Raw genomic sequence first — 22668 nt, 5'->3', positions numbered from 1 at the left:
CAAGACACTAAAACCAAATATATTGTTAGTATTAATATAATATATTTGCTAAAACGGTATGTGAAGTAAAAAAAGTAATTCTTTAGTAAGTGATATGTTTGAACAAATCGCCGCAATAGCAGCGTGATTGCACTCAAATGTAGCGGTCCTGCCGACCGAAGGAAGCATTCCCCTCCCCGTATTGAATAGTTCGAAAGATCAATGATCACCATTGATCTAAGAAAGAACCCTTTTATTTCCGGTGACGTTCCACGCAAATTAGTGGATTACATCAGATGTGGGTTTTCACTAGGTTAACTAGAAACAAGCGATGTAAGCAGAAGATATTCAAGGTAATAGAAATCGTTGTGATGATGTCTGTAGAAAATTTTGGAGAGACGTCACTGAATACTTTTCAATAATAAGTCACATTAGACCTATCCATTCTCAGCTGGTTTAATTAAACGTCTAAGTTCTAAGTACATTACAGTGGTTGAGATCAATTCTCAGAACGAATCAGAATGATTTTTTATCGCGAACACGCTACTTTTATCCGAACCTGCGGTAGAACAAAAAGCGTTCTTCCACACGGGTTTCCCATTCCGGAAGAGCTATCGGTCCTATGTTTCGGTGGCTCTTGGCATCAGTTTAACGAACAAACGTTTCCGTTTCCGTTCATCCGAGCAAAGTCGCAGTTGTCGGGCAAACGGGAGCTCAGTAATAGTAAATCACAATTGTTGAAAACTACGACCGGGAGAAACAAATTTGCAGTACATGGCGACCGTGACAGAAGATCGTAAAACTGCTGAGCGACTTCTAGGCCCAGTGAGTGGGATAGGCATATTGGAGGAAGTTGAATTCATCTTGTTTAAGGTAATCCAATGGACAACTCCCCAACAGTGTTGGCAGAAGCTCCAATTATAAGATTCAAAACACTTGCGAAACTGATCATTTTGTTAAACCGATTCACCAAAATGGGTGATTTCGACATAAAAACGGCACCTGCATTAGTCCAGCCATACAATGGAGATGCTGATGGCCTAGAAGCATTCATCGATTCAGCAAATCTTCTAAACGAATTTGTTTGGGCTCGGCCGTGAACCCAACGTTTGTAGGCGGAGCGATGAACTGGTGGAAAGGGAAAACTAGTACCAATTCCAGGGCAGGGAATACAGGAACACACAACACACTGTACTGCTGCTATACTAAACTTTATTTACAATTAGTTGCTTAAATGTTCACTTGTTGGCTTCCGGATTGAGACTGACTCGCTTGATTTGGGATGCCTCCTTTTATAGCACTCCGGTTTTCTTCTAGAGACTTCGGAACCCATCTGTCGCGTGGCTGTTGCTAACGTCGTTGTTGACTCGTGTAGTCTTAGCTACAATGGTGACTACGATCAAAGAACATCCTTGGGGTTGGGAGCGCTCGTCGCCTACATACTGCCCCCGTTGGAATCGAATTCCAACACTGGTTCAAGATCTTCGGTGTTGTCGAAAACAACTCGTTCGATGCAATCCCTTCTCTAACCGCAGAAATCGCTTCAATGTCAATGGAACTCTTCAGCTGATCCACTGAATCACCGAGAGGCAGCTGGATCACGAATTGCCCATCCGTATTACGACGATAGGTTTGTTGAAAATGATCTTCGTTGTCTTCTTCCGTACTCGTCATCAATGCTGGCTCAGCGATTTTCTCTTGTTGTAAGCATGCTTGCATTCCATCGGATACGGTCAGGTTGGAGCACACTGGAGGATCCTTTCCGATTTCCTTATAAGAACCCGCAACTACCCATCCGAATTGAGTCGCGTACAAAGTAGGCAGGTGGTCCGCTAGCTTGATTTGGCCTTGTTTCAGAACTTCAAAAAAATGTTCGGCACCTATCAACATTTCCAATTCACTTGAATAGTTGAACGAATCATCAGCTAGTTCGATACCGGAGGGGATACGCCAAGAATCCACATCGACATTCACGGCCGGAACGAGACCAGTCACTTTCGGTGTAACGAGACAATCAAGATTAGCAGTAAAATCGCTGGTCTTGGATGTCACTCCCACTGCTACTCGATGTTGTATCAGGGATCGCCGGCCACCTACACCAACAACAGGAACGATAGCTGGATGTTTCGGAAGGTTTAACTTCTTAACCACAGATTCCGACAGAAGGTTGACCTGCGACCCTGAATCCAGTAGCGCTCGAACTTGATGGGTGTGGCCGTTTTCGGAACGGAGAATGACCATCGCTGTCATGAGGAATACTTGGTTGGTTGATGGACGAAACACTCTGGAAAAGGAGGCATTCATAGGTCGCTCCGACACTGCTGGTAATGGATTCACTTCACCCGAGTTGAGTGCTTCACTTGATTTTGCATCTAGTTTTTTTCGCTGCTCGTAATGTACTAGGGTATGGTGCTTTTTGGAACACCTTTTACAGGATTTGTTACTAGGGCATGCTGCGTTGCGGTGGCCCTTCCTTAGGCAGTTGAAGCACAAATTAGCCGATTTCAGTTTGCCTTGCCGCTGCTCGATGCTCATCATCTGGAAGGCTGGGCATTTAAAATTCTGGTGCTGGCCGGAACAAAAGTCGCACGAATATTCTGATGTCATTGTTATGACATGTGACTTGTAGGATTCACCTTTGGAAACGGCCCTCGGATTCGGAATCTTGGAAGCTGAGATTGGAGTAGCATTTTCACACCGTTCCAAAATCACACAACGTTGCTTCAGAAAATCGATCATCTGCTCGTACTCTGGGAGTTCGGACTGGTTGAAAGAAGCTTCCCAGAGCTCACGGGTTTGGTCGTCCAAAACACGCGCCAACAATGTCACCACGAATAGCTGAGACATTCCGGTTAACTGCTGATCCAGTTTGATGAGATTGTCAACGTGACGGGAACACTCATCTACCAGATTGCGCAATTCCTTTGAAGACTTTCTGGAAATCTTTTTCATACTCAGGAGGCCAAGTATGTGGGACTCGATGATCACTCGCTGGTTGCCAAAACGTTCTTCTAGAATCTCCCATGCTCTTGCGTAATTGTTATGCTGCAGTGTTTCAATGTCGATGACACCTTCAGCGTCGCCTCTCAACGAAGTTTCCAAATGGTACAGCTTCACGGCATCGGAATCGTTGGATCGTTGCATCATGTCTTGAAACATGGCTTTGAAACGTGGCCATGCTTCGTAACGCCCATCAAAGGTCGGTAGGGGAATGCGATAGGATTGGGTGTTCACAATTATTGGTTGGCCCGACGAGTGATTTTCTGCGGATGATGACGATGGCACGGGCATAGACAAGCTGGTTTGGTTGTCCTTCTCAATCGCTTCTATCATCATTTCCACCTTGATCAGGGTTTCATTGTAGAGTTCTTCAAACTCAACGTACTTTTCTTCTTGGAAGTCAAAATTTTCTTCGTCGACGGAGGCGATGATGGCATCATGGATGTTGTTGAATTCTTCATAGATCACCTGGAGATTCTTCGCATGTACTCGCAGGACGGGAAGGGGTAATCTTCTTTCTTCTTCTCCTGCTGCATCAAAGAAGTTGGAGATCCGAGTGACCTTTGCCTTGATTTGGCCTCGCTTCTTCGTCAGCAACCTCACATCGTCCATATTGTCTGTCCTCCGGGGCGGGATACGGCTTAACGACATCTTTCACACGAAAGCTTCGACTTGTTGGGAAGGTACAAGAATCACGTTCGAGCTTCAATCGCGAAGGTGGAACACACGCACGGAATATCCTTCCGATGAACTATGACACGTGACGGAAAAAACAACTTTCGCGCAAGTCGTAGTGAGTCACGCAAAACGGAATACCAACGCAGCAAACTATGGTTTTTCGCGTTGTCAAAGCCACGCGAACGCTTTTTTGCGTTGTCAGCCACGCAAAACGCTTTACTTATTTAGCAGCAGTACACCAGTCCAGATCCGGCTCGAAGGACCAATGTTTGGGCTCGGCCGTGAACCCAACGTTTGTTCTTCTTCTTTCTGGCGTTACGTCCCAACTGGGACAAAGCCTGCTTCTCAGCTTAGTGTTCTTATGAGCACTTCCACAGTTATTAACTGAGAGCTTTCTATGCCAATTGACCATTTTTGCATGTGTATATCGTGTGGCAGGTACGATGATACTTTATGCCCTGGGAAGTCGAGAAAATTTCCAACCCGAAAAGATCCTCGACCGGTGGGATTCGAACCCACGACCCTCACAGCTTGGTCTTGCTGAATAGCTGCGCGTTTACCGCTACGGCTATCTGGGACCCAACGTTTGTAGGCGGAGCGATGAACTGGTGGAAAGGGAAAACTAGTACCAATTCCAGGGCAGGGAATACAGGAACACACAACACACTGTACTGCTGCTATACTAAACTTTATTTACAATTAGTTGCTTAAATGTTCACTTGTTGGCTTCCGGATTGAGACTGACTCGCTTGATTTGGGATGCCTCCTTTTATAGCACTCCGGTTTTCTTCTAGAGACTTCGGAACCCATCTGTCGCGTGGCTGTTGCTAACGTCGTTGTTGACTCGTGTAGTCTTAGCTACAATGGTGACTACGATCAAAGAACATCCTTGGGGTTGGGAGCGCTCGTCGCCTACAGAATTAGTGTTTTAATTTTTAACCCGGCAGCGATGACTGAATGCCCCAACAAGGTCTCGGTCACATGGCTGCACTAACCGAGCCAGAGCGACGCTCGTTTTGGCTTTTCTCTTTTCTCTCTTTCTTTTCAGATTGGGAGATTGAGTTCCCCGCGGGAGCACGATAAAACACCTTGATCGCTGGCGGTGGGGTCCCCAGTTTGACGGTCCGTTACAGATGGTGTTCGCGACTGATGGTTAATGAAAATCACTCTATGAAATACTTTCAGTTAAGAAACTATCCACCTACAATAAGGTAGGTTACTGCACAAATAATCATTTTTTGTGATCGCTCTCTAAAACACTGTGAATTTTCAAAGAACATGACAAAAGACTATATTGCCCTCCTGGTTGCCCTCCATTGCGGAAGATAGTTAGAGCAACAGGAATCCTCAAGAGACGTCCTTTAAATAGTCCCACTTTACTTGTCCATTGAGATATAAACATTGTTTCCCATCATGAGTACTGCCGCAAGAATAATTGTCTGCCTTGTTACTTTATGGATGTGCCGCAACTCATATGGCATTATCCGGAGCAAGGAAAATACGGCAGATCTCTTTTACGGCCCGACATCTGAGAAGATTCATTGGAGTCCTCTGTTTCCTCCATCTATCCCCTGCAATAAAAGACCAATACCTGAGCAAAATCGGATTCTATCAAAGAAGTTAACAGGAACTAAGCTTGCACATATAACGAACTCGACCGCCCATGAGTATTTATGTACCAAGGCAGTTTGGACCGTCTCATGTTCCGAGGGGTTCTTTGGGAGTAGGACCCTGACACATAAGATTCATCCGACCCTTCCATCGTTGAGCGAGTGTCAAGACGCTGTAGGACTATATAGGACCAATCATCACTCAGGAATCGGATTTCCGGTTGAGCGATGTGGGTGGATGGCGGTGAACACCGAGTCGTCAGTTAATATTCAGATCTCCGAGTCCTTCGTGCAAGTCGATCCATATAGTCAAAAATTCATTGACTCGAGATTTATTTCTGGATCGTGTAGCGAACCCCCCTGTAAACTAACCACATTGGACACACTGTGGATGAATACCAGCTCAGTGAATAAAATGTGTATGCAGCGAACGACAATAGATCTCTTTGTGCGGGATTTGAATAGCTCCGATTTTTACTTCAATGACCTCGTAGCTACAACAATAACTGGAGCATGTTATCTGAAAGTCTGTGGAGAGAAAGGGATAAGATTGGTCACAGGTGAATGGATGAATCTCCCTGTCAAATCAAATGCAGAAGTTAACTGGATCAAGGACGTCGAGAACTGTCCTTCCCTAGTCGAGATACAAGATGTATCTCTGAAGGGAATTATGAGCCACATGGAGGGACAGCTCCTTCTTGACGATTCATACAGAATGTGTATAGAATCGAAGGAAAAGTTTCTGACAGGCGAACCGACGACTCGGTTCGATATCGCTCGAATCTCCCCGACGATACCTTTGGGGGGCCCAGTGTACCGAAAAAACGGAAATCTCATCGAGGTTGGGTTCTCCGAGTACAGTCTATTGAGAAGTCCAGAAAATGCTCTTGTGGGATCGAATCCAGATGTTATCGGGTATGATACTGTCTCCCACAAACCAGTTGTTTGGAAGTATTGGACGCAAATCAATAATACTGTGCGAGAGGGACCTAACCGTATCACATCTGTGGGCCGATATCTTATCAATCCTCTCGTTTCACTCACCAGTCCGGGCCTCTATAGACACATTCTTGAACAGAACTTCGAGGCTCCAATTTATCATCCGAACATATATGAAGGTCCGATGGGGCACACATTGGATATTGAGTTTGATCCTAAAAATAGTCCGAAAGAGCTAACCAAAGTTGTTCAACATTCATTGGTGGGGCTCTTGGTCATTCACACGATGGTTTTGGATATTGCTTTCTGTCATCATATCCTTCCTAATATTATCCCTGGTGATCAAATACTGTGTCTCCCGAAGAAAATTAGAAAGGGATATCCCTATAATATATTGCTCATGCCCGACGCCATGTGCGCAAATTGGAACTCTCACCAGAATTTGACGGACACGATAAAGTAGCTATAATATTCCGTATTATGAGAGGTGATTCTTCTGATTAGAGTCGACATAGAACCTTTCAAACTTTATTAGATAACTAACAAACATACCAATGTCTATTGATTAACCTATAGTGATTCCCAAATATATGCGAGGGATTTCTCGTGCATCGGTCCAAAGTATTCTCATTTTTTTACTAGAGATTAAATTATTTACATTGCAAAACATGAAAAAAAAGCTCTTGCTGTTCGCTTTGCACAGTCGCAGACATGGGACTTACAACCTGATGCGGTCAATTGTAGCGGTCCTGCCGACCGCAGGAAGCATTCCCCTCCCCGTATTGAATAATTCGAAAGATCAATGATCACCATTGATCTAAGAAAGAACCCTTTCATTTACCGATGACGTTCCACGCAAGTTAGTGGATTACATCAGATGTGGGTTTTCACTAGGTTAACTAGAAACAAGCGATGTAAGCAGAAGAGATTCTAGGTAATAGAAATCGTTGTGATGATGTCTGTAGAAAATTTTGGAGAGACGTCACTGAATACTTTTCAATAATAAGTCACATTAGACCTATCCATTCTCAGCTGGTTTAATTAAACGTCTAAGTTCTAAGTACATTACAGTGGTTGAGATCAATTCTCAGAACGAATCAGAATGAATTTTTATCGCGAACACGCTACTTCTATCCGAACCTCCGATAGAACAAAAAGCGTTCTTCCACACGGGTTTCCCATTCCGGAAGAGCTATCGGTCCTATGTTCCGGTGGCTCTTGGCCTCAGTTTAACGAACGAACGTTTCCGTTTCCGTTCATCCGAGCAAAGTCCCAGTTGTGGAGCAAACGGGAGCTCAATAATAGTAAATCACAACAGTTGATATCGCCGACCGGGAGAAAAATTTTGCAGTACATGGCGATCGTGCCAGGAGATCGTAAGACTGCTGAACGACTTCTAGGCCCAGTGAGCCCTTAGAGAAGTAGCCAATTCTATTAAAACAGCAAAACTCAGGCACGATTTTACTGGTTTTATCATTGTTTTCTCAACTGATTCAAAACCAAAAAAAATAAATGTTAAAACCGTAGCAAAACCAACATTCCTATCCATTGCTATATGGCGACCATATACCGGAAAAAGTACAGTTATAACATGGCGACCGTGACAGGCCGATATTGATATCACGCCCCCGAAAAAGTGCAGCTATAACATGGCGAGCCGTTGACAAGTGTCGAAATCTGTCAAGTTCCGAAATAAAGTCAACCAATAAAACTATGTGATACTTCAAGTGCCGGAATCAAGGCAACGACGAAAAAAGTGCTACGTGAGCCCTAAGTGAAGTGAATATAAGTAAAAAAAACTTAAAAAATGGGCACACCACAGTCTAAAACTACAGACCAAGATGGAACTACGAATATCAATATCGAAGAACAGCTCGAAAATAACGAACTATGGCACGCCCTTGTACGAGTTTGAACTAGGTAAGAGTAAATGGATATCGATTAAACCAAACTTGAAATTGATGTGCGAATAGCTGATTTGTGTTCAATTTTAATTACCCTAAGAAAGGCGCCTAGAAGATGTTTGGAAGTAGTTAAACTTTCATCCGGGCTAATCTTGGAGCCCGGCCCAAATTCGAACTAAATCTACTCAACATACGAATGCAGCACCAGCATAAAATGTGCTGCCAACGGTTGCAATCGTCAGGACAAAATCCACAGCCAGTGGTCACGACTGCGAGGGTCCAACGTGCATCGATATTCCCACTGCCTCAGCAATGCTATACGCTGCCTATCAACTATAATAAACCCCGAGAAGGAAGACATCGTTTGAAATCGCGCCATACTTATCGCAAGCAATTGGAGATGTGGCCGTTCTCGGAAAGCAGCCCCGAAGTCACGGTGGAGAACAACATCTCCACGCCTACCGTGGCAGGGTATACAATCGACGCCTTGTTCATCATCGCCGTCATCATCATCTGGCGTTGGCGGCAAAACATGCGGGGCATCCGGTCGTTGCAGGCAGCGACCAGGCGCAACCAAATCAACGTCTAAGCGAGCGTCACCCGACGCCGCTTGCGCAGCAGTTTAGGTGCTCCAACCGGAGCACATCAAAGTCGGTGGTGCACCCGCACCTATACTAAAGTGTGAATTGAATAACCAAACTCTGTTAAGAGAAATGGTCCTAATAAATAGTGAGTTTCAGAGAGTTCGGACGAATTATTATATATCACGACCGAGCTCTTTTTCTTTTCTTTTTCTTTTGCAAGTAACTTCGACGCTTTGTATGATCTCTGCGGAAGCGAGATCAGTGTCGGGATATTTCCGTGAACAACATGAGTTACCGACCAGCCTACGTGTCGCAACATTCAACCTACAAATCCAATCGCCAGTGTCCAGACTTGCGTTATAGTAAATTGTTTTTAAACCGAAGCGCCGCTGCGCGTCAACGGAAGTCACAATGACAGTAGGTACGGAAGATGTCCGATAAAAAAAGCGCAACAGAGTAGCAGTGGAAGAGTGTGCTCCGGCAAATTGAACAAATTGGTTTAGTGTGTTCGGATTCACCCCCATTTTTTTTTTCTCCAAATCTTTGGTTTCTCGAGGCTTAATGCAGTGAAGAGACTTAGTTCGACTTGGAAGCGGAACACTTTCGGCGAAGCCATTGCGTTGCCGCTTATTTAGAGTTTTGCGCAAAACTATTGAACATCACCAACGCGTGGTTCTTTTCCGATCACGTGTATCGTCGAAAAGAGCCCGCAACCACTCGTCCTATGTGCTGCCTGAGTACAGTGCAGTGTTCAACAGTGAGCTCATCGTCTGTAGTGTGCGTATAGCGTGGACAGTGGTCACCATCGTTATCGACGGCAGTTGGTTGGTTGATGATGAGCAGAGCAGAGAGAGTAGGTTAGCTAGTTCTCCGTTGAGGAGAGCGGAAGCAAGGTACCCCGTAGTGCTAGTGTTGGAAACCATATTTCATTCCTGGCTAACTTATCGGGTGAGGTTATGGATGGAGCGTGGTTGATGAGGGCCATCAATAGAAGTGGAGATGGGCTCTCTGCGATGGAAGTGGCTGCACAGCAGCTTGACTCCATCATTGACTTTACGTCCTCGAAGTCAAACATCAGTAAGGATCTCAAGCAGGCCCTGATGAGTCGATGATGGCGGTGTGACATGTGCAGCCCACATGTCATTCCATTCCTTACCGATTCTATATTTCCAGCAGACCACACCAGTGGAATCATGCTGAGAAAGACAATTATTCCCGGCGTTGAACCTTCAGTTCAATGCCTGCACATTTTCAGTCAGCATTTATGACGACAAACGAAAGTGTCTTTTTACTAATGCTTTGAACCGTGCTATTACCAAGTGTACAGTCGTTAATTTAAAGAAATATATCTGTCCCTTTTTCGCATGGACAACGATCGCTGATTGGTGATCGTTGTCGATGATTTACATGTATCGGTGCTTCAAGTGTCTCCAGTAGGACGTTGTAGGAGATACCAAAACTTGAACAAAACATTCCAGTATGAACCTTAAAGGTGCGTGGTCTTGATTTAAATCCAAAATACCAGAAACCGCTACAGTAGTCCTTTTCAGGACTGTCATTCAGAAATCATTTTCACAGTCTGAGCATTCGACAAGAGATTATTGATGACTAAGTTCCTTATTTGTCTCATTGTAGGAATACTCTACCAAGAGTTATACTGTGGCATGTGCATCCCACATGTTAGCAAATCCCATTTCCAAATTTTAAGGGACCACTCTAGTGGCACCCCACAAAGAAAATAGCAAACGTTTTACAATGCCATCGAACTGATTTATGCGGCGAACGAATATGAGCCCATAAAGCAGTTCGATGACTTAAAACCTGACCCTGCAAAAAAAATAGGCTGGGATCATATTACATTCTGAACACGCAAACAGCGTGTGGTCGTCAAGCGCAATTCGGTTTGGCGCAATTAGCCTTCTCCGTATCTCTCTCTCTCTGAGCATTCTCTTTTTCGGTGTCGATCACTGATTGGTGATCAAAATACATAACAATACATAAGTGCTTTCAAGTGTCTACGAACTAAATAAGTGTCAGAATAATTTTGGATAACTGAATAAATCAATTTTGTCTTGACCCTCAAACCGAAAGGTTCGTTTGCCATTTTAATTATCGAGGATGATGACAACCAAAAAGGAGATTTTTCCACAATACCCGTTTTCGTATTCGACATAACCCGGTGTCTGGACCACCAATTTTAATGGTAAACTACAGTGGTAGCAGTTTGCGAGACTTAGCCAACAATATCCGCTTTATAGAATTGTTATGCGATGTAGACGCTCTAGGACTTTCCCATTCTTAGTTTGTTGTATTCAGCGTCTAAATACTAAGCGTATTGCAGTGGATACAACCTGGCGCTACTCAGATAGTTAGAAGAAGCCTTTGTGGCATATGCTTCACATATGTCATCGAACCAAATCCATTCTTAGCAGAACTGGACTTAGTGAAAAATAATTAAGGGTGGAGACAATGAAAGTGTTACTTACAACATTCGCAATTTCACTGCTGGGATCGGACTGGTGGTATACGTTTACTACCTGAACTTAATCGAAGCGCAAGCTAGCGCGAGAAAAGCTTTAATGGCTTTCCAGCTCTAAAAATAAATTACTGTGTAACCAGTTAATAGCCGAACGGTGAAAAAAGTGTAGAAAAAGTGAACATCATAGGTAGCTCAGATTCAAAGGAAACCCATAATACAGGCGATTCGCAAGTGCAGATCCTTAACCAACTCGAAGTACACTTGTTCCGCATGCACAAGGATCAACTGAAGCCTTTAAGGCAGCAAAATCAATGGCTAGTTTGGACAGAGTGTGAAGAGTGATTAATGCTGCCACTAGAAGTACGAGCAAAACGAGTGTAAGAGGACGACCAACGATACAAATGATAGTGAATAAATCAACGGACGGGTGTTGAGGAGACTGTCTCCACCCTAACATTTTGTGTTCAAAAATAAATGCCAACTACTAGGCTATACAACAAGGCCGACAAGCGGAATGACGATGCGAAACAGAGTAAAACGACCATCGGGCAGGCATCGAGGAAACCGTCAGAGAATAACATACAATAACAACTTATATGAAATATGTACTTATTATACGCAAACTACTAGAAAAACAAACTCCTATAAGATAGCTTAGTAGCCCAAATGAAAACCAATTTTGAGGGTTTTAAGGAAATTTATAATAACCTTAAGTCAAAAGCCAAGGTAAGGTCGTTCAAAACGTGTGACGATATCACAATCCAAGTAATTTAAGTGATATTTTTGCAGCAATAGCTACGTGATTGCATTCAAAGACTGATGGTTAATGAAAATCACTCTATGAAATACTTTCAGTTAAGAAACTATCCACCTACAATAAGGTAAGTTACTGCACAAAAAAACATTTTTTGTGATCGCTCTCTAAAACACTGTGAATTTTCAAAGAACATGACAAAAGACTATATTGCCCTTCTGGTTGCCCTCCATTGCGGAAGATAGTTAGAGCTCTTGCTGTTCGCTTTGCACAGTCGCAGACATGGGACTTACAACCTGATGCGGTCAATTTTAGGTAATAGAAATCGTTGTGATGGTGTTTGTAGAAAATTATGGAGAGACGTTGCTCAGCTGGTTTAATTAAACGTCTAAGTTCTAAGTACATTACAGTGGTTGAGATCAATTCTCCGAATGAATCAGAATGATTTTTTATCGCGAACACGCTACTTTTATCCGAACCTCCGGTAGAACAAAAAGCGTTCTTCCACACGGGTTTCCCATTCCGGAAGAGCTATCGGTCCTATGTTTCGGTGACTCTTGGCATCAGTTTAACGAACAAACGTTTCGGTTTCCGTTCATCCGAGCAAAGCCCCAGTTGTCGGGCAAACGGGAGCTCAGTAATAGTAAATCACAATTGTTGAAAACTACGACCGGGAGAAAAAAAAAATTTGCAGTACATGGCGACCGTGACAGAAGATCGTAAAACTGCTGAGCGACTTCTAGGCCCAGTGAGTTCTTACAGAGAATCAATTTTACGTGGGATGAACATAGCACGAAAATAATCCCAGCGTTAAGTGAAAACATTTCAAAAATTTCATTTTACGATCGTAAGAAACTATTTGATCTAGGAGTCGATGTAGATGTTCTCAAAATTAAGAAACCTTTTCTAGAAAACTTAATTTACTCACCCCTTTCTTTGGGGTGGACAATTGCAACCGTAGGAACAGGCGCACTGATAATGATAGTGTTTTTAATTGTTCTTTTTATCTGCTGCTTTAAAAGACGAATATCGTGTTCGAATCAGAGCGGAACAACTCTACTGGTCCAATCAAACAGAGACCAAGTTGTCCCCCTCTCCAAAAGCCCACATTAAGAAGTAAAGATATAGTTCACTTAGGGGTAATCACCCCACGGGAAACGGTCCCTCACGATGAGCTAATAGGGAAAATGACGGATATTTTTTCGAATCTGGAGATGAAGACTCATGGAACAATTATGTTACGAAGAGAAGGTAGCCGAAACCTAGCGATAATAGAAGAAATAGAAGACGACTACATGACACCAAACGCGCCACCTAATAAAGCAAGCGCAGTCAATATGAACAATTTACACGAAGAAATAAAAGAAAATAGAGAAAATCATATTCATCTGACACCGCTCAGGATAAAGTGGTAAATTAAATGAAGCATTGAACATTAATGAAAAATAAGGGGAATTGCATACCCTTAGTAAATACAAAATGAAACATTAAAGTGTAAGGAAGTAAGAGAGGAATTATATAATAAAATTATAAATTATTGATAAACTATGAGCCTACAGCTAATTTATAACAATGAATGCGTCCGTCAAACTCAGTTTTGAATGTACCGAAGGGCTGGAAAACCAGAGTAATTACTATTCTGTAAGGGCCACACTTAATCACTTCGTGGGGTTCGAGGGTTTGACGCATCTGGTCCGTGAAACCTACGACCAAATCGTAGCCCATAACAAGAATTTTCGGGAATCCGTGCCCGAATCCGCCTACGCCTACTACCTAGCTACACTCACCTGGGCAAGAGCCCTATTCCTCCAGCATGCCAATGGATATCGCACACATGTTGCTGAACGTGAGCTTCTAGACATGGTATTGACTCAGTCTAACTACTACGTCCCACGCTCAGTTGGTATCTATTTGTCAGGAATGGTAAACTTCAACATCCCTAGCTCAGTAGAATCAAAGTTTAGGCTGACACCATACACCCTGGGGAATAACGGGTACCCCAATGACCTTGATGCAGATCATCTGCATATGACTTTGTATCCCAACATCCCTGTCTACGCCCAACGCATCCGAGAGCAAATACGCTTTACGGCTAACCAGCAGAACGCTGCATGGCATCCTAATGGCTTAGCCCATGTATGGAACAGCAGACTGATGGGTTATGCCGACGCTGATCAGTTACTATTGCTGGTTCTTTTGGACAGATGTTGCTATGTGCTCCAGTGAATACAACAGCAATGAATTGTAAAGAATCGTGAACCATATATAAACCCAACTGAAACTCAGAAATAAAGGAATCATAACCAATCACTTGAAGACTCTTCACTGTAGTCCTTACTGGTGATAGCTTTTTAGCTCACCATAGTTTGGATACTACTAGGAAAGAAAGTCCTTCTCCATTGGAATGATAGAACATGTCACATGGCTGACCGTGACAGCTAAAGTGAACAGTAGTTCATAAAGTTATACTTTTAAAAAATTCGCGATAAATCGTAACAAAGTCGGTTAGTGTTTTTTTTTTTCGAAATCGCCGGTAAACTAGTGCAAAAGAACCATGGGGTGGTTCAGCTCAGATGAAGTAATTGTCGAAAGTGATACCAACAATACGCTACAAACTGTAGCATTGGTAGTGTTGGCTATTGTGTTTTTGGGCTATGGCCTCATAAAAATTTTTAATAATCACCATCGGAATCAATCCGATCGAGTGGCTGCGGCTACAGTGCGATTGCATGCGGTAACTAGTTGAAAAAAGGATTGTACAGACTAAAAAAAAAATGTGCTAAGAAAACAGTGAATATCCAAGCAAATTGTTATACTTAAATTGTTTGTCGAAGCCCGACACCAATCAAGCGCACCCTTATAAACTGTTCTTTTCAGAACAACTTCTATTACTGAGCTCATTGTAAGACCTCGGAGAGGCACGATCAGCCATGAATCGTAACCGTAAACCGTCAAGTGACGAAGTCGTTCCTGCGTCCAGTCGTACCGACGCATCAGCGAACCGGCGCCAAGGAGGAAGACAATGTTCGATATAAAAACAGCGACTGGATTGATCCAAAAATATGATGGCTCAGCGACAGAGCTGGATGCGTTTATCGACTCGGTAAATTTACTGAAGGAAATAACAGCTGATGCGCATACTGCTACGGCAATAAAATTTATTAAAACAAGAATTAGTGGTAAGGCACGATCTGCTCTGCCGGCCAACCCACAAACGTTTGAAGAAATTACAGATTCTATCTAACAAGTTTGTCAAAATACCGAAACACCAGATTCAATAATAGCCAAGTTGAAAGCTACCCAAAATAAAGGGTGTTGTGTCTTAATTGGACACGTTCGAAATAGACAAAGGAATTTATATCAGTGTACAGAATTATTATTATTTGATCATCATGAATTTAGTGTGTATTCAAAAGTCATTTGACGCGCTATGATTGTAGCGCTATCCTTATCATATAAATGTGTATGTGAGCGAAAAGTAGAAATACAGACCAGCTTCGATGAGCTGGCTCATTCGAATCTTGGATAGCAAGTAAAACAGGTGTCTTATTAAAGTTAAAAAGAACAAACTGAATTCCCGGTAATTGGTTGGACTTATCAAAGGGGATAAGCAAAAATTTTGTGACGAGGTGGAAACACTCTTGCAAAAATTATCGACGTTGTACATCAATAACAACATACCAGCTGACGTAGCTAAAAAATGGCGACGAAAGCAGGAGTAGACGCACTAATAAACGGTGTATCAAACTCCGAATTGAAAATTATTCTGGAAGCTAGCGAATTCAACACGGTACAAAAAGCAGCTGGGAGCACAGCTCAAGGATACCGGAGGACAATCCAGAATATACTGTTAAAGCTCAATTAGTTTATTGAAAATTCAGTAAAATGTTCTCTGAATGTTTTGTTTTTTAATCGCAAACACGCTACCTTTATCCGAACATCCGGTAGAACAAAAAACGTTCTACCACATCGGTTTCCCATTCCGGAAGAGCTATCGGTCCTATGTTTCGGTGGCTCTTGGCCTCAGTTTAACGAACAAACGTTTCCGTTCATCCGAGCAAAATCCCAGTTGTCGGGCAAACGGGAGCTCAGTAATAGTAAATCACAACAGTTGAAATCTTCGACCTGGAGAAAAAGTTGTACCTTAGATTTTTGCAGCATATGGCGACCGTGACAGGAGATCATACAACTACTGAACAACTTTTTGGCCTTTCGTGAGTGCTAAAAGAGAATCAATTTCATTAAAACAGCAAACTCAAGCACGATTTTACTGGAATCATCATGGTTTTTTAACTGATTTAAAACCAAAAGTTAAATGTTGAAACCGAAATAAAACCAAAATGACTATCTATTGCTACATGGCGACCGTAAACAACTTTTATCCGCTCAAAGAGAGACAAAAGCATTGCTACCCATTGACAAAATTCCCGCATCCATAGGTTCTTCCTAATTCACACCAAAACCGTAGGTGGAGTAGAAGAAGCAATGGTATTTTCGCACAAACCACACTATGATATACTTTCAGTTAAGAAACCACACATCTACGATAAGGTAAGTTACTTCAAATAATATTTTTTTGTAATCTCTCTCTCTAAAACACTGTGAATTTTCAAAGAATATGACATACAACTATATCGAGACCAGAGCTTCACACCTTAGCAGGGCTCCGGTTGCCCTCCATTGCGGAAGACAGTTAGAGCTCTTCGCTGTTCGCTTTGCACAGTCGCAGACATGAGACTTATAACGTGAACTTGCCATTTTGTTGTCAATGTTTTAATCTGGCATTATTTGATTGAATTGGCTCTTCTAGAAAGAATTTAATTTAAGAATGTGCTGTTAAAGTTAAACTAGTCAAATAAATAATCAGTCGAATGTTTAAGGAATGTTTTTTTTAATCGCGAAAACGTTTACTTTTATCCAAACCTCCGGTAGAACAAAAAACGTTCTACCACAAGTGTTTCCCATTCCGGAAGAGCTATCGGTCCTATGTTGTTGGAAAAATGGGCACGTCTTCTCGATGAACAAGTCACTTTTTCCAAAACTGCTGGAAGCCGGTCGACTGGAATCGACGGGTGACCAATTTGGTGCTTGGAGTTTGACCTCGAGTAATAGAAATCACAGAAATTCTTGGGAACCTTCGCTCACGAGCTTTCGCTCCAAAACTTGAACAGCTGCTGCCACTCAGAAGCTTGAAAATCATCTCCTCAGAAGCTCGCAAAGTTTTTTCCCAGATTAGAAGCTTGAAAAGCTTCCGTTGAAAGGGTGAACATTTTTTACTCGGAAGCTTGAAAATCATTATCTCAGAGGCTTCCAATCGGAATTGTGGAAAACTTCTTTGTAAGGATGAACATTGTTAATCACCAGGTGCTCAGAAGCCTGCAAGTTTTTGCTCTACTTGAAGACGGTATAAGCAGTACAGTACCGCCAAGCAAGCCTGCTGCTAAGAACCTTCTCCACATTTCCCTCTTTGATTTTCCATCTCTCTGCTAAGAAGTAATATACATCACTGTACTGATTTCGACTACCACCTGAGACTAAGCAGGTTAAATTGAAATAATTTTAGATGAGACGTTTATTTGTACAACACAGTGATGACAGCCGTTAATGAATTGGAACATAATTATCATGAAACTGTGTCATGATAATTGTGTTCCAATTCACTGACGATGTGGTGGATGCACCCCTAACTACGCCTATGCGATGAGGTGGATCGAATTACGACGACGGGTGTTATGCTTCGCGAGCATAAACATCCGTCGTTGGAGAGCGATAACCTACCACGTTGCATACGCAGCAAAAATTGTGCATCGCGACCACACTCGATAGAGTTAAGTTTTGGATTTGAAATATATTCTTGCTCGAGACCACAACCAAGTAGGTTGAACATTAAATTATATCCGAGACCCAAGTATTAAAAACAAATCATGGCGATCCTGCCAATTCGTCTTGGAGTTCCGTAAACAGTTGTTCAAAACCGTGCAAATTCGAGGGTCAGTATTGGGACAGGTTGCTGGCAAAGAGAATTACATGCACAGCAGAGGAAATATCAGCCAAGATGGAAATTATTGAAGCAGTGTTCAGCGTAGCAGCGAGATCAGCCGTCAGATCAACCCATCCCGAGGAGATGCGAGAGGACCTTCTATTTCACCATCGAGAACTACAAATGGCCATTGAACAATACCGACAAGTGATGGATTTGTAAACCCGGGAAGTATTAAAAGCAGTTATGAGTAGCTAAAAGATACTAAACAGCGTGTTTTATTTTAGGTACGACACATTTACCACCAAAAGGTTAGTGCGTTTTGTGCTGTTTTCTGTGTTTGAAATGGTATTTTGATGTGAAGTTTTGAATGGACATATTAAAAATACAAGAACTCATTGGGTTTATTGTAGTAAATTTGAGTAATTTAAAAAAGAATCCAAATAGGAGTTATATGCAAGGAACTTTAGTAAAAAAAACAAATATATTGTGATCAAATTTTTTAAAAGGGCAGAAAATTTGTTGGAAGAGTTAATACACAAAATTCCTACGGAAGAATTTTTGTATTACCAGAATAAGTTGCAAACTGTGAACGAGGACTTAAATAAATTATTGTGGGAAAAATTAATATATTGGATAAAGGATAGCCCTAAAACTAGTGGAGAGTATGAATTGTTTTAAGTCCTTTTCAAAAGAAAATCGCTTTCATAAAACGGACGGCGTAACGAACGGATTTTTTTCCCGACACATTTAGGTTGGTAATAGTAAATTACAATAGTTGGACACCTGTTACGAGACAACAGAGTTGACGAATATTTCAATCCATATTCACAACTGTTATGAATTTTTATTTTTATTTAGCAGACGTAAAGGACGATGAACGCCAGAATTTTTTGAAATCTTCAAAATACTTCAAGATTTACGAAAAGGAAATTATTTGAGAAGCCATGTCAAACTCTGACAGATTAATGGCAGTTCCTCACGATGGTTTCAGCGTACATTTTTGATCATAAAGACTAACTAGTTATCAGAATCTGAAGCTAATTTTCAAACTGTGATATGGCGACCACCAGATATATGTGAAAACTTTGAAGAATAAAGAAACGCATTCTAGTTACAGTGTGAGCGATCGAGCTTTGATCGGCAGTGCTGCGGGAATCATCGATGGTTGGACCATGCAATCCAACAATTACGCCCACGCATGGAAGCTGCTGGAAGAGCGGTTTGAAGACAAGCGCCTCATCGAAGATACCCACATCTTGGGTATGCTACAGCTGAAGAAGATGGCCCGAACCAGTGATGGAGTGGGAATCCACGATGCCCCACAAGCAAATATCCACCTACAACGACACCATGGACTTCCTAAAGAAGCGTTGTGCAATCCTCGAGCGATGTGAAGACGCAATCGAGAAGCCGATTCCAGTGAAGAGTTCCAGCCTACTGAAGACTTGTGCTGTCACCGAGAGAGCAGAACCAACCTGCCAAGCGTGTGGCAGCGGAAGCCATCCGATCTTCACAATGCTCTCCGTATTGTGTGATGTGTTTAATCAATATCACAAACCCGTGAAACCGTGAAAATGAATTTAGTAAATGGCGACAGTTCTCTGAGTACCGAGAAGCCTGCACGGAAGAAAGTGTGACCAATAAGTGAATCCAGTGCTTTTTACCCGAAACAAGTGAACTGGTAGGCGCGTTTGTAACAGTCGCAGTCGTGATTATAGCGTATCTCTTGCTGAGGCTTCACAGCAAGTACACAAAGAAAGGTGTACAAAACACGATACAACGCGAAATTCAATTTTTAATTTAATTTCTTCTATGACATAACCCGAGATCGGGACCGCCAATTTTAATGGTAAACTACAATATTCTCTCGAAACTACAAAGAAGCGTAGTATTAAAGGTACATAAATAGATTTAGATAAATAGTTTAGATTGAAGTGAAGTGAAAATATCTTTCAACGAGTAATTTCAATAATAAGTTTAGATGGAGGTGAAGTGAAAATGCCTTTCAAGGAGTAATTTCAATGAAGAATATTATAAAATAAACCACGGTGATTCAATCAAAAGCTATTTCAACGGTTATGGTCGAGGAATTGAATAGTTTATTAGCAATAAAAAGTTTCTTTTGGATGATTCCAATTTAAGGAAGTCACCGAGGATAGGAGCGCAAAAATTTGAACAGGCCGTACTTTTATTGGCCATAATCAAAAATAATTATAAACAAGCCATTAAAAATTATAACATCGAAGTGTGGCAAAAGGCTATCGATATTTTTAGAAATATAAAACAATTGCAAATAATGTCGAACCTATTATACTTGGAGTTTGATCTCGAGTAACAGAAATCACAGAAGTTCTTGGGAAATTTCGCTCACGAGCTTGACGAGCTTTCGTCCCGAAACTTGAACAGCTGCTGCCACTCAGAAGCTTGAAAATCATCTCCTTGGAAGCTCGCAAAGTTTTTTTTTTTCTCTCGATCAGAAGCTTGAAAAGCTTCCTTTCAAAAGCGTGAACATTTTTTACTCGGAAGCTTGAAGAGCATCCACTCGGAAGCTTGGAAATCATTTTCTCAGAGGCTTCCAATCGGAATTGTGGAAAACTTCTTTGTAAGGATGAACATTGTTAATCACTGCTCAGAAGCTTGCAAGTTTTTGCTCTACTTGAAGACGGTATAAGCAGTACAGTATCGCCAAGCAAGCCTGCTGCTAAGAACCTTCTCCACATTCTTTCCCTCTTTGATTTTCCATCTCTCTGCTAAGAAGTAATATACATCACTGAACTGATTTCGACTACCTCCTGAGACTACGCAGGTTAAATTGAAATAATTTTAGATGAGACGTTTAGTTGTAAAACACAGTGATGACAGTCGTTAATGAATTGGAACATAATTATCATGAAACTGTGTCATGATAATTGTGTTCCAATTCACTGACGACTATCATCAACAAAATAAATTGTTTTAAGTCATTTCCAAAAAAAATCGCTTTCATAAAACGGACGGCGTAACGAACGGATTTTTTTCCCGGCACATTTAGGTTGGTAATAGTAAATTACAATAGTTGGATACCTGTTACGAGACAACAGAGTTGACGAATATTTCAATCCATATTCACAACTGTCTTGAATTTTTATTTTGATTTAGCGTCCTTTACGATGAACGCCAGAATTTTGTGAAATCTTCAAAATACTTAAAGATTTACGAAAAGGAAATTATTTGAGAAGCCTTTCGAAGAATCATGTCAAACTCTGACAGATCAATGGCAGTTCCTCACGATGGTTTCAGAGTACATTTTTGATCATAGAGAAACTAGTCGATGAACTTTGAAAGCTCCCAATCAAAGAAACGGCTTGCAACAGATCCTTCAGCACCTTTCTAGACTGATAGCGCAAGACAAAGCTTTTATCGGAACCTGAAGCCAATTTTCAAACTGTGATATGGCGACCGTGACCCGTCAACATGGCGACCACCAGATATAGGTGAAAACTTTGAGGAATAAAGAAACGCATTCTAGGTACAGTGTGAGCGATCGAGTGTAGCATGCATAGCAACAAACCCACATTGTGAGAGACCAGAATTCATTTACCCAACCTAAATTCTTAGAAGACCACAATAGCAGTCAAGTACCCCGCGGAGACAATTCTCACGCGAAGGAAACGCATATGCAACAGTGCACAAATCAGTTCGATGGCACTGAACACATTATGCAATTCGAATATCTCGAATTACATTGCGACCCAAGCGCACATATCGTGCTGTTACCAGGGCACATAAAATTTGCCTTTTCCTTTACACACGGTTACCGACTTCAAGTGCCTCCCGTAGGTCAACTGTAGATTAAGAATTCTACAATAAAATCATTTATTAGTTTAACCACCAAACTGAGCGTTTCAGTTGGGTGAGAAAGAATGACTCAGTGAAACATAACATATGGCATACCATGACAGAGTTTTTAACTCTTAGTGAATTCAACAAGACCCAGTGATAATTATTGAAATGGGTAAACCCAACTCAAAAATTGTGAGAAATACTGGTGACCCACAAGTCAACATCCAGAATACACTGGATTTACATGAAGAGTGGCATGAATCGCACGAGTTCAAACTCACGATTATCCTGTGCATTGTAAGTGTGCAACTCTTTGCAACCGTTTACATTTTAATTAAACGGTACAACAGAAAACAAGCAGTAAAAATTGCCAAATCCGTGGCAGATCTGCAAAGTGTGTGAGATCGAAGAAAAAACTTTTTCAAAACCTATGAAAAAAAAATGTACTTATTATACGCAAACTACTACAAAAACAAACTCCTATAAGATAGCTTAGTAGTCCAAATGAAAACCAATTTTGAGGGTCTTAAGGAAATTTATAATGACCCCCGAATTTCTCGTGTTATTCAATACGGACAATCTATCTTGTTGAAGATGTCTAACAAGACCAATATCGTTTCAAGTGATGCTCACAGCAGCGTCATCCACGCCGCAGATACCGAACGAGAGTCTCAGAGCTCTAGAAGTGATCCCCGGCAAAAACACAAAGGGAAAGGAGCTAAGACCCGATCAGCCGAAAAGTTTAGGATTAAGAAGAACGAAGAAACATACAACCAACGAATGGAATCCAATCGCGCTTTTTGGGACAGCATCTCCTCCACAGTCGATGGAGTGGAAACCGCGTTAAAATCTTTGTCAGTCGGAGCATCGTTTTTCAAGCCACCATCTGAGATAACAATCGTTCAATCTGGAATCCGGCCACTTACCGAAGCAACA

General features: G+C 41.9%; 1 long non-coding RNA gene across 1 annotated transcript; it reads right to left on the bottom strand.

The window, feature by feature from the left end:
* Positions 1-13137: 13137 nt before the first annotated feature.
* LOC110678503 lies at positions 13138-22193 on the bottom strand. Its single transcript, XR_002501665.1, has 3 exons — positions 19590-22193; positions 13698-13700; positions 13138-13148 (listed from the first exon to the last, which is right to left on the bottom strand). It is a non-coding gene; the product is annotated as an uncharacterized LOC110678503 (long non-coding RNA).
* Positions 22194-22668: the final 475 nt, after the last annotated feature.

This window comes from Aedes aegypti, chromosome 3 (genome assembly GCF_002204515.2).
Source record: "Aedes aegypti strain LVP_AGWG chromosome 3, AaegL5.0 Primary Assembly, whole genome shotgun sequence".
In the NCBI taxonomy this organism is placed as follows: domain Eukaryota; kingdom Metazoa; phylum Arthropoda; class Insecta; order Diptera; family Culicidae; genus Aedes; species Aedes aegypti.
Note: the sequence above shows the minus strand (reverse complement) of the source record. Positions and strands in the feature narration are given on the sequence as shown.